The 5,462-nt window shown below is 48.3% G+C and overlaps 1 long non-coding RNA gene across 1 annotated transcript; it reads left to right on the forward strand.

Annotated features, from left to right (window-relative positions):
* Window positions 1–208: 208 nt before the first annotated feature.
* LOC144930470 (uncharacterized) lies at window positions 209–5,462 on the forward strand. Its single transcript, XR_013635647.1, has 3 exons — window positions 209–417; window positions 4,240–4,371; window positions 5,273–5,462. It is a non-coding gene; the product is annotated as an uncharacterized LOC144930470 (long non-coding RNA).

Raw genomic sequence — 5,462 nt, forward strand, 5'->3', positions numbered from 1 at the left:
ATTTCTTTATTGTTTTGTCTTTATGGTCTCTGTCTGGCTCTTTGATTGTGTCTGTCTGTTGCATAACTAATTTTGCTTGGTGGGGTATGATTGGTTAAAAGATTGTTTTACAACATGTTAGGATTGGTTAGAGAATTGTTTAGTAATAACTTAGTACAATGATTGGTTAAGGTACAGCTAAGCAGGACTCAAGTTTCTCTATTTAAACTGGGGTCCAAGAAGGAGACCAGCAGAAGGAACAGAAGAAGAAGAAGAAGGAAAGACCTGGAAGAAGAAGAAGAACTCACCTCTAAGACACAGCCTAAGATCAGAGCTGTTAAGAATCCTCTGCACGACTGAGATGTGCAGCAACCAGAATCCAGACGAGACCGACCTTGCCTGGCCAACAGGGAAAGTCTGCCTGCCTGATCAGGACTGGTGAGCCTAGCACTGTATGCTTAGTATGTGTATTCTGCTTGGTAATGGTTAATAAATAGAGGATAAGGATATTACTGTGTAAGGCTCTTTCACTGGTGAAAGGTCCTGCACAGAGAGTATGTCCTGAACCCTAGGAATTGGGTAAGGGTGGGTGCCCTAGTGTGTGTAAAACAGAGAATGTGTGCAGGTAACAGGGCGGGCTGGGTGACTGGTGGGGTATGCGACTGGTTGGCAGGGTATGAAGTGGGCAGGCTGGCTGGTGGGGTATGGGGCTGGCTAGCTGATGGGGTGGGGGACTGGCTGGTAGGGTAGGATTAGAAAACCTGCCTTATAAGTGATAGACTCAAGAAGCTCAATCTATTTAGCTGAACAAAGAGAAGGTTAATGCCTGAACTGTTCCCAGTGTATGAGTCCCTACATGGGGAATAAACATTTAATAACGGGCTCTTCAATCTAGCAGACAAAAGTAGAACCCAATCCAGTGGCTGGAAGTTGAAGTTAGAGAAATTCAGCCTGGAAATAAGGGGTAAATGTTTAACAGGGAGGGGAATTAACCATTGGAACACATCACCGAGTGTCGGGGGGGATTCTCCATCCCTGGCCATCTCTCAATCAAGATTGGACATTTTGCTACAAGCTCTGCTCTAGGTATGATTTGGGGCTGGTTTCTGGCCTGTGCCATGCAGGAGCTCAAACTAGATGGTCACAATGGTCCCTGCTGGCCTTGCAAGCGATGAGTCTATGGATTAATGGATGGAGAGGGTAAAATTGTTACAATGATGCAGAAAAAGCAGAAGTGTTTCATAAATATTTATTTTTTATATCTGGAAAGGAGCAGGAAGAAGTATTCGTATCATGTGAGGATGATGAAATACTTTCCAGGCCATTATTAACCAAAGAGGATGTAAAACAACAACTACTGGGGGGGATAAACGTTTTCAAATCAGCAGGCCCAGATAACTTGCACCCATGAGTCCTGAAAGAGTTGCCTGAAGAGCTCTCCGGCCTGCTGAGGTTGATTTGAAATCAACCTGGGAACCCTGGGGAAATTCCAGAAGGCTGGCAGAGTGCTACCTCTATGCCACGCTTCCAGAAGGGCAGCTGGGCTGACCTGGGTCACCATATGCTGCTTAGCCTGGCTTCAATCATGGGCAAAATCATGGGAAAGCCGATATGGGAGTCAAACGACAAAGAATAAAAGGTGGGAAGGTTATTAATGGCGGATGATGTGTTTTTACGTCCAGCAAACCTGAATCAATTCTTCGATGACATAAGAAGATTGGCTGACGGAGGTAACTGCATACATGAAACATACTGACAGGTTCCAGAGGAGCAGCCGTGTTAGTCTGTATCCGCAAAAAGAACAGGACGACTTGTGGCACCTTAGAGACTAACAAATTTATGTGAGCATAAGCTTTCGTGAGCTACAGCTCACTTCATCGGATGCATGACATCCATGTATCTCACGAAACCTTATGCTCACATAAATTTCTTAGTCTCTAAGGTGCCACAAGTCCTCATAGAATCATAGAATATCAGGGTTGGAAGGGACCTCAGGAGGTCATCTAGTCCAACCCCCTGCTCAAAGCAGGACCAATCCCCAATTAAATCATCCCAGCCAGGGCTTTGTCAAGCCTGACCTTAAAAACTTCTCAGGAAGGAGATTCTACCACCTCCCTAGGTAACGCATTCCAGTGTTTCACCACCCTCCTAGTGAAAAAAATTTTCCTAATATCCAACCTAAACCTCCCCCACTGCAACTTGAGACCATTACTCCTTGTCCTGTCATCTTCTACCACTGAGAATAGTCTAGAACCATCCTCTTTGGAACCACCTCTCAGGTAGTTGAAAGCAGCTACCAAATCCCCCCTCATTCTTCTCTTCTGCAGACTAAACAATCCCAGTTCCCTCAGCCTCTCCTCATAAGTCATGTGTTCCAGACCCCTAATCATTTTTGTTGCCCTTCGCTGGACTCTCTCCAATTTTTCCACATCCTTCTTGTAGTGTGGGGCCCAAAACTGGACACAGTACTCCAGATGAGGCCTCACCAATGTCGAATAGAGGGGAATGATCACGTCCCTCGATCTGCTGGCTATGCCCCTTATACATCCCAAAATGCCATTGGCCTTCTTGGCAACAAGGGCACACTGCTGACTCATATCCAGCTTCTCGTCCACTGTCACCCCTAGGTCCTTTTCCGCAGAACTGCTGCCTAGCCATTTGGTCCCTAGTCTGTAGCGGTGCATGGGATTCTTCCGTCCTAAGTGCAGGACCCTGCACTTATTCTTGTTGAAACTCATCAGATTTCTTTTGGCCCAATCCTCCAATTTGTCTAGGTCCCTCTGTATCCTATCCCTACCTGCCACCGTATCTACCACTCCTCCTAGTTTAGTATCATCCGCAAATTTGCTGAGAGTGCAATCCACACCATCCTCCAGATCATTTATGAAGATATCGAACAAAACCGGCCCCAGGACCGACCCTTGAGGCACTTCACTTGATACCGGCTGCCATCTAGACATGGAGCCATTGATCACTACCCGTTGAGCCCGACAGTCTAGCCAACTTTCTACCCACCTTTTAGTGCATTCATCCAGCCCATACTTCTTTAACTTGCTGACAAGAATACTGTGGGAGACCGTGTCAAAAGCTTTGCTAAAGTCAAGAAAGAATACACCCACTGCTTTCCCTTCATCCACAGAACCAGTAATCTCATCATAGAAGGTGATTAGATTAGTCAGGCATGACCTTCCCTTGGTGAATCCATGCTGACTGTTCCTGATCACTTTCCTCTCGTGTAAGTGCTTCAGGATTGATTCCTTGAGGACCTGCTCCATGATTTTTCCGGGGACTGAGGTGAGGCTGACTGGCCTGTAGTTCCCAGGATCCTCCTCCTTCCCTTTTTTAAAGATGGGCACTATATTAGCCTTTTTCCAGTCGTCCGGGACTTCCCCCGATCGCCATGAGTTTTGAAAGATAATGGCCAATGGCTCTGCAATCACATCCGCCAACTCCTTTAGCACTCTCGGATGCAGCGCATCCGGCCCCATGGGCTTGTGCACGTCCAGGTTTTCTAAATAGTCCCGAACCACTTCTTCCTTCACAGAGGGCTGGTCACCTCCTCCCCATGCTGTGTTGCCCAGCGCAGCAGTCTGGGAGCTGACCTCCTGGTCTTTTAATGAAACATACTGTGAGACTTTTGTAAGTCATTTGACTTAGTGCCACAAAACATTCTGATTACAAAATTAGCTGATTACACAGTATCAGCAGAACACAAGCTGAATGGATTAAGAACTGGCTAACTGACAGACCTCCTAAAATAGTGGACGATCACCATTGAATGGAGGCATTTTTAGGGGGGCCCACAGAAATCAGTACGGGCCCGACTCTAGTCACCATCTTCATCATTGATCTGGAAGTAAATATGGAATCCCTGCAGTTATAGTGTGTGGATGACACAAAGATTGGTGGTAAATAACGATGAGGACAGAGGAACAGAGACTTGGATCGCTTGATATGCTGGGCTCATTCCAACAAATGGGTTTAATGCATCCAAATGTGAAGTTCTACATCAAATGATCTTGATACATTGGAGAATTGGACTGAAATAAATAGGATGAAATTCAATAAAAACACATGCAAACAACTGCACTTAGGAAGGAAAAATCAAACACCCAGCTACAAGCGGGGGACTCCCTGGCCAGACGGTCGCGCTGCTGGAAAGGAGCTGAGGGATCTAGTGGGTCGCAGATCGAGTGTGCGCTGATAATGTGCTGCAGTGGCGTAAGAAGCTAAGATCTTTCTGGGGTGTCTCAACTGCAGGTCATTGTCCCGCTCTGCTCGGCACTGGGGAGGCCTCAGCTGGAGTCCTGTGTCCAGTGCTGGGCACTGCGCTTCGGGAAGGAGGTGGACAAACTGAAGAGTCCAGAGGAGAGCAAGAAAAAGGGAAGCCAGGTGAGAAAGCCTGACCTGTGTGGACAGGTGGAAAGAATTGGGCATGTTTGGCCGAGAGAAGAGAAGGCTAAGTGGGGACCTGATCACAGTCTGCAGATATGCACAGATTGTTATAAAGAGGACGGCGACCAATTGTTCCCCATGTCCACCACGGGTAGGACAAGACATAGTCGGGTTTGTTTGCACTACAGAGAGATTCAGGTTAGATGAGAGGAAAAACCATCTGAACTCTCGGGGGAGCTAAGCTCTGGAACAGGTGTCTGGAGGAGCTTGTGGAATCCCATCACTGGAGGTTTTTAACAACAGGTGGGACAAACCCGCATCAGGGGCCCTCTGGATTTACTTGGTCCTGCCACAGCCAGGGGCCTGGGCTAGATTTCCAGCCATTTTGTGGTGGAGGACCAAGGACTGCAGGCCATAGCTACAGAATCGAGGCTGGATCCTGGACAAAGATCCTAGGGGTGGTAGTGGAGAAGTGTCTGACCATGAGCTGCCAGGGCGCTGCTGGGAGCTATCAATGGGCGTAGTGGGCAGGGGCAGGGAGATGCTTTTCCCTCTGCATACGGCAGAGGGGAGACCAACACTGGATCCTGCGTCCAGTTCTGGTGCCAACATTTTTTAAAGATTTTGGAAAATTGTAGCGGGGCAGAAAGGAGCCACCGAAGGATTCAAGGGCTGGAGAAAACGTGTGACGGTGGGAGGTGGAAGGCAACCTGGTTAGTTTAGCAGAAGGAAGATTGAGGGGTGACGTGATCACATGGGTAGACACCTCCCTGGGGAGAAAATCCCCAGGGACTGACGGGCTCTGGAGCCTAGCGGAGAGAGGCCGAACACGAGCCAGTGGCTGGAAGTCAAAACCAGACACATTCCAATTCGAACGAAGGCCCCCTTTTTTTCACAGTGCAGGTGATCAGCCTTTGCAACAACTCCCGAGGGCAGTGGGCAAGTCTCCATCCCTTGACGTCTCCAAGTCCAGCTGGCTGCCTTTCTGAAGACGTTTGAGCACAACACAGTAGGGCCCTGCAACCCAACCCAGCCCAGCCCCGATGGGACCCAACACAAGCCTTGGGTTTGGGTCAGGTCAGGAAACG

The sequence above is a fragment of the Lepidochelys kempii genome, chromosome 4 (genome assembly GCF_965140285.1).
Source record: "Lepidochelys kempii isolate rLepKem1 chromosome 4, rLepKem1.hap1, whole genome shotgun sequence".
Lineage (NCBI taxonomy): Eukaryota > Metazoa > Chordata > Testudines > Cheloniidae > Lepidochelys > Lepidochelys kempii.